Below are 13803 nucleotides of genomic sequence, written 5' to 3'. Positions count from 1 at the left end.
ACCGTCTTAGGCCGTCCTAGGCCGGAGTAGGCTGGGCTGGGCCTACTCTCTTGCTTTGGTCATCTGGTTCCTGATCCAATTTACTGATATAGTGCCCCATAGTCATTTACAAACCTTATATGCCATGCCGTCCCCGGCAAGGGAAGGCACCCCCATGAAGCAGGGAGTAGTTAAAAATAGGACCTTAGAGAACTACTTTCCTCGGGCTGTGGGGGATGGGGACAAGGAGAGCACTTTAAACCGGCTCAGGGCAGAGCGGAGACGCTCTATAGACAACCTGAAAAATAGACCCCTGGGAGAATATCCCACCACGCCTAGTGAAGAGTTGACTTCAATAGACGACGTCCCAATCCTGCTGAGGGATTGTATAAAAACCCCCCTAGTCTCACCCACGAGTCTAACTCCAGTGAGTAGTATAAGCCCAAGTAGGGTGACTATTGATCTCATTTCTCAACCCCCCCAGCTCCGAAAGCTAGGAAAGCTAAACCTAAGCCAGTTGCTGTACAAGGAGTATTTGGGCCCCCCCCCCAAACAAACGCAGGAGGAAGACGAGGTGTGCTCAGGGAAAAAATAAACCCAAAACCCCTCACTCTGAGTTTGGGAAGTCATCTAAACCCCCCATACCGACTGTGACACCAGTGGATGAATTACACCCTAAACCTGCTGCACAGGACGGTTTGGCCCCCGTTATGATTAAAGACATAGCAAATAACATTGTTAATGTCCCCCTTTCTGTCGCCCCGCTAGGTAACTTGGAATTTCTGCTCAGGTCACTATTGTTACCAATTAGTGAAAGCATTAAAAAGGTTGAAATAAAATTAACCATCCTGGAGGCTACACTAAGTAGCATGAAAATCCCGGTTAGCCTTCAAGGAAGGCCCCCTGAGCTCATCCCCACCCCAACAGCCCCCAAACAGCCCCCAAAAAGCGTAACGAGTCTAGCCCCCACACAGGTTGCGAATGCGGCTGCCCCATCACAACCCCAGAGGAATAACCCTGTACCAACGAAGTTAACTAATCCCAATGGGCCCACCCCCCCTGCAAACTCTGTTCCTCCGGCACAGCCTACAGACAGTGCCGCACTAACACCTTTAATGAAGCTTCCCCCCAGGCCACGTAGACCTAACTTACCACCAGAGGCAAATGACTTCACTGTAGTCATGGCGGGCGTTCCCCCGCTAGAAGTGGGTGAAGCTGAGGATTTTTGTTCCCTAAAAAGCAGGGTAATTAAGTGGCTAAACTTGAACAGACCCCTACCAGTACATCTAAATAACGAAATTATAATGGTCAGAAGGCTTCCATGGGTGGGAAGAACACACAAATCCATTATAGGGGATTGCATATTGGTGAGCTTCAGTCACGCTGGAACGGTCTCTCACATATGTCAGGGAAAGAATAGATCGCAGGTATCAACCATTCAAACCCTGCAGGTGTCCTTCTTCTTTCCCCCTATCCCTGCCCCTGCACATTTGCTTCGAACCTATGATAATTGGGAGAGGGTTGGTCGGAGGGGTGAACGTCACGAATTTAACCCCAGGCCATTATTTAGCCGCCCAGAGCCACCCCTTCACACATTCAACCGGTTTAATTGTCTGAATGGTCTAGAGGGGGTGTATTGACAAACGGATAATGGTCCCCTGGGAGATGGGGGTAAAGGGGTCTCGACAGAAGAGTCGGAGGAGCACAGTCCCGTGGCAAAGCAAATGACATCGAGTTGTGGCACGAAGCCCGTGCTAGATGGACCCAGGGCTGTAGATATTGGATGTATAGGAGGGGGACATGGGCTGGATACGGAAAAGTCAGGGTGTGAGATACAAAGGGGGCCCCATGGGGAATTAGAGCAGGGGGGTGAGGCACTGAGAATGATCTCATGGAATATAGCTGGTCTGGCTGGTAAATTTAATAACAAAGAGTGGCTCGACTACATTAGGAAATTCCATGTAATCTGTCTGCAGGAGACTTGGGCAACGGAGAATAACTTCCACTTGCAGGGGTATAAGTGTTTCTTTGTACCCGCGCAAAAATCAAGATCAGGGAGAGCCATGGGAGGATTAGCTATTTACATAGACCTAGGCCTTCCGGGCAGATGCTCTTGCCCAGACTGGAACTCCCATAGGATTCAGGCAGGTAGGTTCTCCTGGAAGGGGCTCAGATTTGTAGCCTTTAATATCTACAATAACGAGACAGCGGGAACCCACACCCCTCTTGCAGCTGAATTGGATCACAGGTTGGGTCAGGAAACAACGGTCCAAAAAAAGGGGCAGCCATATGCGCTGTTGGTTATGGGAGATTATAATTGCCACTTGTGCCCGGCATTGGTTCAAACAAATACAGACTGGTCCCAATGTCCCATGGAGAAGGGACCGCATTTTTCCCATACATCGACAGGGTTAGCTTTCAGTATGCTCCGGCTCAAGTATGACCTTGTGCATACTATTAACATGATGGGGACGCAGGAGGATGGTACACTCCCACCCACATTTAAGGGCAGAGGATGCTCATCCCTCATAGACTACATCCTGGTCTCAAGATCTCTGATAAATAAGATAACTAGTGCAGGGATTGAATGGAGTGGTTTCAGTGACCATAACCCACTTGTCCTGGAGCTGATGTATAGGGTGGGCTCAAGAAATAGAGACCAATGCACAATCATAGAGAGGGCAACAGATCAAGGCAGGAGACTAAAGTGGTCCAAAATAGACGGGGAAAAGTTTTATAAGGACCTGGTGGACGCTGGCAAACTTGCCATCAATGACTGTTTAGATACAGAAGTCCACGGACCGAGGCTACTGGAAGCATTCGATCAGATTGTTAATCTGATTGATGGCTTACTAAAGACTAGCGTGCCCTTAAAGAACCACGGTAATCCTCGATGGTTCGATAAAGACTGCTCCAAAGCTTTGAGGGAGCTGAAAAGCTGACTTAAATCTAAACCAAGGGTCCCCCATAAAATCAAGGCGTGTAGAGTAAATTATAAAAAAGAGATTAAGAGGAGGAAACTTGCCTTGCATGCAGAAGCGTGGGCAGATTTAAGAGAAGCAGGGGAAAGAAAGGATTTAGCGGGTTTCTGGAGAATCATTAATAACCCAACCTTCCAGGAAAAAGATACCCCGGAGATAGGGGCTAATATCCTCCCAGAACAGTGGGTCACCCATTATAGGAGTCTGTATAACCATGAGTCCAGAACTATTGTAGAGTTACCGGTTATTCCAACACAGGCCCCACCGGTCGTATTTACCATCAAGGAGATCACTGCAGGGATAGAGGGTTTGACCAAAAACAAAGCCCCGGGTCCCGAAGGAATTCCCCCAGATCTGTTTCTGAGTAGCGTTGAACTTTGGGCCCCTTTAATGACAAGGGTCATTAATACTGCCATTACCTGTGGCCTGCCACCGTCCTGGTCCAAAGCGGTAATTGTGCCGATTTTCAAGAAGGGCAACAGGGAAGATCCTAAGTGTTATCGCCCGATTTCCCTTATTGACGTATCGGCAAAACTCCTGGGTAGGGCAATCCTTAACAGACTGTCCGAGTGGACCGAAGAAAATAACATCTTCTCGGACACTCAATATGGATTTAGGACAGGGAGGTCCACTAGTGATCAATGCCTGAACCTTTACATGCTGACTGCCAAATATACCATGGCTAGCGATGAATCCATTTACATGGGATTCATGGATTTGGCAGCGGCATTTGATCACGTCAATAGGGAGAAATTGTGGGTCATGATGTCGAGTATGGGGATAGAGAGTGGCCTAATTAATATACTGTGGGAATTACATAGCGACACCACGGCTAAGGTTCGATTCAATAGGGAGGGGGGACTGACCAACTCTTTTCCCTGTATGAGTGGAGTCCGACAAGGCTGCATTCTCGCCCCTTTTTTGTTTTCCCTTTATATTAACAATTTGGAGCAGTTTCTGTTAGGTCTAAAGGTAGATTGCCCAAGGGAGGGGTCGCGTCATATTCCTGTTCTGCTTTACGCAGATGACGCAGTGCTGATTGCACGCACACCCAGGAGCTTACAAATCTTGATCGATGGATTTGTAACGTTCATGGGTGCCCTGGACCTCTTTGTTAATTTGGGTAAATCTTATGTGCTCCTGGCGGGGAAAAAAACTACCTCCAAATTCACTTGCACAATAGGGAGTCACATTGTAGAAGAGGTTAAAACGTTTCCCTATCTTGGTGTAACATTTGATGGCGCCTTACAGTTTGATTCCTTGGTGAAGGAGCGTTGTGGTAAAATTATTGCATCTAATGGGGCAATAGCTAGCTACGGCAGGAGGCTAGGAAGATGGTCCCCGGAACAGGTGATGAACTTGTACAGCTCTGTATCATGCTCCAAAGTAATTTATGGGGCAGAAGTATGGGGCTTTGTTAATACCACAAGAATCCAACGGGAAGAAAACAAATATTTGAAATCTATCCTGAGGGCACCCCAAAGTACTGCTGGATTTGTAGCCCACAGGGAGTTAGGGAGGCCATATATAGAAGACCTGGTAAAACTGAGGCCCATTGTGGCCTGGTTGAAAATCTGGGTCAATCCTGATGCGTCACTCAGTAGAGAAATCTTATCGGATTGTTTAGAGAGGGACAAATGTATGCGCATTCCCTGGCTCCATTATGTAAAGAACACCCTAGAGGAACTAGGGTTTGGGAACCTCTTTACTAACCCCGTAACAATTGTAGCTCAGAATAAGATGCAAGTAGGGAAAAATTTTCTTGAGCGGAAAAACCTATGCAGAGCTGAGGCTGAAGGGTGTAAAAAGACAGTGAGGGCCCATAACCTGGTGAAGAGCGTGGAGGGTATGGAGCCATACTTGTACCTCATGTATAACGCACAGGATAGATTCTTGATGTGCCGTTTCAGACTGAACTTACTCCCATTTATGTTGGCATCACCAGCAGGATTTGTAACATCAATTGAGCAGAAGGGGCCCTGCGGCTGCGACAACAGGTCTCCGCAGGACTCCCTTCACTTTGTCTTACTCTGCCCCTTTTATTCAATGCCCAGGCGCAGATTTCTTGTAAACCTCTTAAAAAAAAAAAACTGGCACACGCTAGGGAGGCATTAGTCTTCTTACAAAAAGCTTCGGACCCCTTAACAATGTGTAGTATTATGAATTTTATTAAGGTAGCGGTCCGTTTAAGGCTAACTAGGGGAGATGAATGAAATGTCTCTAATTTTACCCTTTTAAAGTGTTATATATTTTTTCACTGTTTGTATTTTATGTTTTCGTTAACACTTTGTACAAAGGATCCTGGAAATGTTTAATGACTTTTTATAATGTATATATGTGTGTGCTTTTATGGTGTTTTTTAATCACCGAATAAAGATTCTTTGAATTGAATTGAATTGAGTGAAGTGTACAAATACATTATTTCCTCACCTAAAACACTTTGGAATATATTCTGCACCCACACCACCCACCATTAATTCCACCATCCAACCTTGTGCCTCACCACTCTTCCATCCTGTCATTCTACATCACCATCATATACAGCTATCACAAATCCACACAGCTTTACACACCCACTACCAAGCCACCAGAAAATAATAAACATCCTGACTCATGACCCACAACAAGAAGCACACCCACTTCAACCTATTTCCAAAATGCCCGCCAACTCACACAGTCAGCTGGCATTGCAGATCTTCGCTCCCAACATGAACTTGGTGTTCTCTTTAGAACATATCTCACCCCTCCATCTGTCTCCTGTGGCAAACTCATCCCAGACAGCCACAGCATCTTGTCCTGCCCACGTAAAATAGGTTGTGGCTTCACAATCATTCTGAAACTCACTGTTTCCTTCACACCCCTTCTGAACATGACACGTGAAGCCTTGAATGTCTTCCCACATGCCTGTCCTCACATATACCTATATCACAGTGCATTTCACATCATACACTGATCCTTGGCCATAAAAGTCAGTTCATAGAAGACTTCTCTGACTTCATTATCTCAAATTTTAACTCCATCCCAACATAGCTGTCTGACTTCAGTCTCCCTTGCATTCACGACACAAAGTTAATGAGGGGTTGCTCTCTACATCTACTTCACTCAATCATACCTAATAAGTGATGGGCCTGACAAGCATCATCTTGGACATGACCAATCTCATACTATATTACGCTCCCCCTTCGCATGCTCTCTACCCATCCGTCTTGACTGAATAGAACATTAAGCACTAACATTCCATCCTATGCCACACCAGCCTCACACTTGGGTAAATACAAACTGCTCTCCATCACTTCTAGATCTTTTAAAACGTCTCCGCTGCTACCCTCGAACATACACTGTTCGCTGTCTATGGCTATGACTCTGACGAAGTCAACCCCTACCTTGAATCACTCATTTCCACACTCACTCCATTCAATGATGCTCATGTATCCTATCTCAGAACAGATTTGAAACGCATCTGGAATTTGAAATATCTGTTGGTGGTCCAAATTGGCCTCCTCATCCTTAAAATTGCCGGTGACATCCACACATTTGAGATCAACCTACCCAAATCAGAATGCTTTTCCAAAACCATCACTGAGGCAGAAAACAAAAGAAAAACATCGTGGGAAGTAGCCAGAGACTGTGGTAATTCAGTTTGATCTCCATAATCCAACAGTCCACCATTAATGTGACCAATATCAATAACACCCTACACATACATTTGAAAAATTGCATAATCTCATTCACATCTTCATATCCTACACACCTTCCCCTCCCGTGGATATTCACCTTCGGCAAGCCAATAGGTAAAGCATCAGAGGAATGATACGCAGACAAATTTACATTTTTCAGCTGCTCAGGTTCCTCCCCTATCCACAAGATTTCACCTCTGAATCACCGAATTGGAATTGAGAACCAGAGTCTCAGGCCAATAGAATGACCCAAAATGATGCCACAAATATCCCACATCAGAGATATACAAAGGTTGTGGCTGAATGGGGACCCCCCAGAAGCTTGCAGCGGCCCCAGAAGGTTTAGGGACCCCACTTCACCACAGGGACTGCATGGACCTACGTTACACCCCTGTATCAGGCCCCACTTCTTTTAACAACTCATTATAAAAAACAGTAATCATAACCTTCATACAACATGTTATTACATACATGGCTCATGACACAAAATCTAGGCATCAAATCATGGAAAACATCCTTTTTAATGCAACCATTACGTCACACTACACTTACAACACAGTCATTACATCACAACATCCTTTACAATGCATGTCACTACAACGCAGGCATAACAACGCATGACACTACATCGCATGACACTACAATGCATGTCACTACAACTCAGGCATTACAACATATACCATTACAACGCATACCATTACAACGCATAGTACCCCTACACTATCCAAAACGTACCCTACTGTTGCACCACCTGGAGTTAGAATAGTAATTGTTACCCCTACACTATCCAACACTTACCCTACTGTTGCACCCCCTGGAGTTAGAATAGTAATTTTTACCCTATACTATCCAATACTTACCTTAAATGCAATGGAATGGTATGCCTTGTAAAGGTATAATGCAAAGTAATAGAATGCGTTGTAAAGGTAGTTTCTGAAAATGCGATGTAGTGTCATGTAATGTACTGGAGTGCGTTGTAAAGGATGTTGCGATGCAAAAACTGTGTTGTAAAGGCATGCGTTGTAAATGTATGCATTGTAACATCCTACATTCTCAAATCACATAGCCATGAAATTAGTCAGAGTCCTACTTGGTCACCCTGCTAGCCTGGCAGCATCATCACCTTAGTAGGGGTCCTTACTGCAATTCATGGCTCCCCTAGTCCTAAACAAATTATGAATTCACCATCTCCCCAGTTCTTTGTGAAATCCAGTGCCCCTGCAGCTATATGCAAAGAACCAATCATTCCTGCCACTGGTACTGATAGGGATTTGCCATAACTCAAAGACATTATTACACACCAATCACGGTGGAAACATACTCAACAAATGTAGGCGCTGTTTGGCCAAAATGCTCGACCTCAGGTAATGCTGCAAGTTTAATGGTGGTAAAGCCATTACCACATCAGTCGTACTGCCACAAATTTGATAGGGCAGGGCACTCTTAGACCTCAGACGCGGTCGCTCCCCCACGCTGGTCCCCGACCTGCCTCGCCTCACAGCCTGGTATCGTTGCGCTTCTCCGCTGCTTGGATAGAAATTGCCGATTTAAATTGCTGCAAATTCACCTTGTATTTCATTTGTATTTCATTGTGTATTTCATTGTGTCATCGCTAGACTGCCCTGACTGCTAAATCATTTTGTGCTGCATTGCGTGTATTACTTTGCCAAATAGCGCTGAACCACCTCGCCTGCTAATTGAATGCATGAATCTCTGTGTCGTCACTGTGCTGCCTTGACTGCCATTTCATTTATGTGTTTGTGACATCGTAGTGCTGCATAACCGGGGCGAGCTGCAAGTACAGTTTCCCTGATCTTTGGTGCTGCGCTGCTCGAGGCGTGACTGAGTAGACCGGGGCCACTGCCTTTTTGCACTATATTGGCTGCTTGTTCCATTTTACGCTGCCGGCCATTTTGTTGTTGTTGTTGTTGTGTCGCCCTGCCCGGGTCTCCACCCCGCTCCCGCCTTCCCAGCTGACCCTCCCTCCCACTAATACTATCAGACCCGCTCTGACGAGATTGCGCTGTGACCGTCCTGTTCACTACAGACGCGGTCGCTCCCCCACGCTGCTCCCCGACCTGCCTCGCCTCACAGCCTGGTATCGTTGCGCTTTTCCGCTGCTTGGATAGAAATTGCTGATTTAAATTGCTGCAAATTCACCTTGTATTTCAATTGTTTTTCATTGTGTATTTCATTGTGTCATCGCTAGACTGCCCTGACTGCTAAATCATTTTGTGCTGCATTGCGTGTATTACTTTGCCAAATAGTGCTGAACCACCTCGCCTGCTAATTGACTGCATGAATCTCTGTGTCGTTGCTGTGCTGCCTTGACTGCCATTTCATTTATGTGTTTGTGACATCGTAGTGCTGCGTAACCGGGGCAAGCTGCAAGTACAGTTTCCCTGATCTTTGGTGCTGCGCTGCTCGAGGCGTGACTGAGTAGACCGGGGCCACTGCCTTTTTACACTATATTGGCTGCTTGTTCCGTTTTACGCTGCCGGCCATTTTGTTGTTGTTGTGTCGCCCTGCCCGGGTCTCCACCCCGCTCCCGCCTTCCCAGCTGACCCTCCCTCCCACTAATACTATCAGACCCGCTCTGACGAGATTGCGCTGTGACCATCCTGTTCACTACAGACGCGGTCGCTCCCCCACGCTGCTGCCCGACCTGCCTCGCCTCACAGCCTGGTATCGTTGCGCTTCTCCGCTGCTTGGATAGAAATTGCCGATTTAAATTGCTGCAAATTCACCTTGTATTTCATTTGTATTTCATTGTGTATTTCATTGTGTCATCGCTAAACTGCCCTGACTGCTAAATCATTTTGTGCTGCATTGCGTGTATTACTTTACCAAATAGCGCTGAACCACCTCGCCTGCTAATTGGCTGCATGAATCTCTGTGTCGTCGCTGTGCTGCCTTGACTGCCATTTCATTTATGTGTTTGTGACATCGTAGCGCTGCATAACCGGGGCGAGCTGCAAGTACAGTTTCCCTTATCTTTGGTGCTGCGCTGCTCGAGGTGTGACTGAGTAGACCGGGGCCACTGACTTTTTGCACTATATTGGCTGCTTGTTCCGTTTTACGCTGCCGGCCATTTTGTTGTTGTTGTTGTTGTTGTGTCGCCCTGCCCGGGTCTCCACCCTGCTCCCGCCTTCCCAGCTGACCCTCCCTCGCCCCTCCCCTTCCACTATCCACATATGACAGATGCAAATGCGCACAGCATTCACGCGCAGCGGCCGCGTCGAAGGTGCGCCAAAGGTAAGCCCGTCTACGCCTGTCCGCGCCTGGACCGTGCCCAGCGCCAGACCCCCTGGCCCCCGCAAACCGCACTCCTCCAACATAACGTATGACGTCGCCACCCTCCTAGCCCTTAACCCCGGACACACACCTCAATGCTACGAAGCTGCCCCGGGACGCACCCACGGTCCTTTCGCCTGCCACTCCCGCAAATTTACCAGCATCAAGACCCATATCACTTCCACTAACCCCAAACACAGCTCAGACTCTAACCACCTGAAGTGCATCCTGCTGAACACCCGCTCGGTCCACAGACACGCCACCAAACTCTGGGATCTACTCGACACTACATCACCGGACGTCGCCTTCCTTACTGAAACATGGATGAATGCATCATCAACACCCGACATCGCCATAGCCATCCCGGACAATTACAAGATCATCCGAAAAGACCGCACCATCCAAACAGGAGGAGGCATCGCCCTCGTCCATAAGAACACCTTCACAATCACGACCAGCTCCGACGATAGCCTTACAACCGCCAAACACCTCCACTTCCAGATCCACACCGACCCTAGGACCACACTCAGAGGCACCCTCATCTACAGGCCTCCAGGAACCCGTAAACAATTCAGCGAAGACATAACTGACTTCATCAGTCCACATGCCCTCGCCTCCGAGAACTACATTCTACTAGGAGACCTCAACTTCCACCTGGAAAAGAAAAACGACAGCAACACCACCACCCTTCTTGTCAACCTGGCCAATCTCGATCTCAAACAACTTGTTGACACCCCCACCCATGTAGCCGGACACACGCTCGACCCAATCTTCACCTCCAGCAAACACATCTCCTTCGATCGCACCACAGCTCTCCATTGGACGGACCACAGTTGTGCTCACTTCAGCTACAAAACCACCTCGACCCACAACCCCCCACAACCTATCCCACGAAGAAAATGGAACAAAATCACCACTGACCAACTCCTCACATCGCTCAACCAAAACCCACCCGCCCTCTCATCGGACCCAAACCAAGCTGCCATCAAATTCAAACAATGGATCACTCACAGCGCTGACGAATTAGCACCCTTGAAAAACCATCACACCAAACTAGACAGCAAAAAAGCCCCCTGGTTCAACGATGACCTTAAGAAATCCAAAAAGCTATGCCGTACCCTCGAGAAAATATGGAGAAAAAACCCAACCACCAACAACATGACCACTTTCAAGGCAGCCACCCGCAAACACCACCAGCTGATTCGATCCACCAAGAAATCAGCACTCAAGAATCAACTCGACAACAACGCCCATAACAGCAAGGAACTATTCAACATTGTCAAAGAATTCACCAACCCCACCGCAGCCTCTAACGACATCACACCTTCCCAAGACCTCTGCGATTCGTTATCCTCCTTCTTGTACAACAAAATTGCTGACATACATAACAGCTTCGAAAACAGCTCCAACGAACAATCCTCTCCACCCCCCTCAGAACCTAAACCGCCCTCTAACAATCTCAGCGCCTGGAACTCAATCACCACTGAAGACACCATCCGCCTAATGAATTCCATCCACTCTGGCTCGCCAACCGACCCATGTCCCCACCACATCTTCAACAAAGCAGACTCCATCATCGCACCCCATCTCCGTGACGTCATCAACTGCTCCTTCATCTCTGCTACCTTCCCAGAAAGCTGGAAACATGCCGAAGTCAGCGCCCTCCTGAAGAAACCCACAGCAGACCCCTCTGAACTTAAAAACTACCGGCCCCATATCCCTCCTCCCATTCCCGGCCAAAGTCATTGAAAAAGCCGTCAATAGCCAACTCGCCGCCTTCCTCGAATCCAACATCTCCCTCGATCCCTCACAGTCCGGCTTTCGAGCCAAATACAGCACCGAAACCGCCCTCATCGCAGCAACAGACGACATCCGAGCACTACTGGACAACGGAGAAACAGTGGCCCTCATTCTACTCGACCTCTCCGCCGCCTTCGACACTGTCTGTCACAGCACCCTCATACAACGCCTCAGCAACATCGGCATAAAAGGAAAAGCCTTGGACTGGATCATCTCATTCCTAGCTGGGAGAACTCAGAGAGTCCGACTTCCCCCATTCAAATCAGAGGCCACCGACGTCATCTGCGGTGTACCACAAGGATCATCACTCAGTCCCACCCTCTTCAACGTTTACATGAGTCCACTCGCTTCCATCGCGCGTCAACACAACCTGAACATCATCTCCTACGCTGACGACACCCAGCTGATCCTTTCCCTCACCAAAGACCCCAACACCACCAAAAACAATCTTCACGAAGGCATGAAAGAAGTAGCCGTATGGATGAAAAACAGCCGCCTTAAACTTAACTCAGACAAAACAGAAGTGCTCATCCTAGGATCATCCCCCTCTGCCTGGGACGACTCATGGTGGCCTTCGGATCTGGGCTCAGCACCCATACCCACAGACCATGCACATAACCTTGGCTTCATCCTAGACTCCTCACTCTCGATGAACAAACAAGTCAACGCCGTCTCATCCTCCTGCTTCAACGTACTTCGTATGCTCAAAAAAATCTTCCATTGGATCCCCACCGAAACAAGAAAGACTGTCACCCACGCACTGGTTACGAGTCGACTAGACTACGGAAACACCCTCTACGCCGGAATTACAGCCAAATTACTGAAAAAACTCCAACGCATCCAAAACGCATCAGCGAGACTCATCTTGGACATCCCTCGCCAAGATCACATTACCAGCCACCTGAAAGACCTCCACTGGCTTCCCGTCAACAAGAGAATAACATTCCGTCTCCTCACCCACGCACACAAGGCCCTTTACAAACTAGGGCCCGAATGCCTCAACACCCTACTATCCTTACTACACACCCACCCGCCAACTAAGATCCTCCAATCAATGCCTCGCCGCAGTTCCGCGTATCCAAAGATCCACCATGGGAGGTAGATCCTTTTACTACTTGGCGGCCAAGACCTGAAACTCACTCCCCACTCACCTCCGCCTTACACAAAACCACATCTCCTTCAGAAAAGAACTTAAAACCTGGCTATTCGATAAATAATGAACCCCCTCCCCAAGCGCCTTGAGACCCTCTGGGTGAGTAGTGCGCTATATATATTCCCGAACTTGAACTTGAACTAGTACAATTGGGCTGGAAATCCCAGTTCTGAGCCGAAATGTGACACCTGCGTCGGGATCTCAAGATGTATCTTATGTTACCACAACATTCAAGGATTCCAGAGCACAGTTTTCGCCGCGTAAGGTCTGGTAAGATTTGCAGATGGAAAAATAACAATGCAACAGACTTACTCTAGTGCTTCAGAACGTTTTTTTTGGTGTTATTCCCCATACTGGAGGGCGGCGCCGGCAATTATGCGGAATTGACTGCGCACATTGGGCAGTGGCGTAACAGACACCCCCGCAGCCCCCACAGTGCCTGGTCCCCCACTCTTCTTTATATGAAGGGGTGAGGAAATCCAAAAAAATCTTCATTCTCAGGGGTCTTACAAATATCAATAAAGAACTTGGCACAGAAGCTGAAATATAAAAAGACATCTTTATTAAACTTAATTAAGTGAGGCCACGTCACACAGAAGCCGTAGCAACTGAATGAGGTAGTCTGAGGAATACAGAGAACAGAGGCCTTTTATATGCTTAGGGTTACAAAACTCAGCACAAAAGTAAGGGGCAGTCCTAGCTTTTGCAAGCATGCAAAAAGCCCAACATTCCTTCTTACAAAAGCCGGACAAACCCATAATAAAAGACCACAACCCATATCGTAAACAAGCCATAAAAGAAGTAAGGAACAGAGACAGATGAGAAGTAGGATAAGGGGTGTGTATGTGTATACCAAACTTTACAATCTCCTGTGCTCTGATCCTTAATCTTGATCAGCTACTGGGCAAGGAACTGGTCT

Source organism: Lissotriton vulgaris, chromosome 9, assembly GCF_964263255.1.
Source record: "Lissotriton vulgaris chromosome 9, aLisVul1.2, whole genome shotgun sequence".
NCBI lineage: Eukaryota > Metazoa > Chordata > Amphibia > Caudata > Salamandridae > Lissotriton > Lissotriton vulgaris.
The sequence above is the reverse complement of the archived record's forward strand: the minus strand, read 5'-3'. Positions refer to the sequence as shown.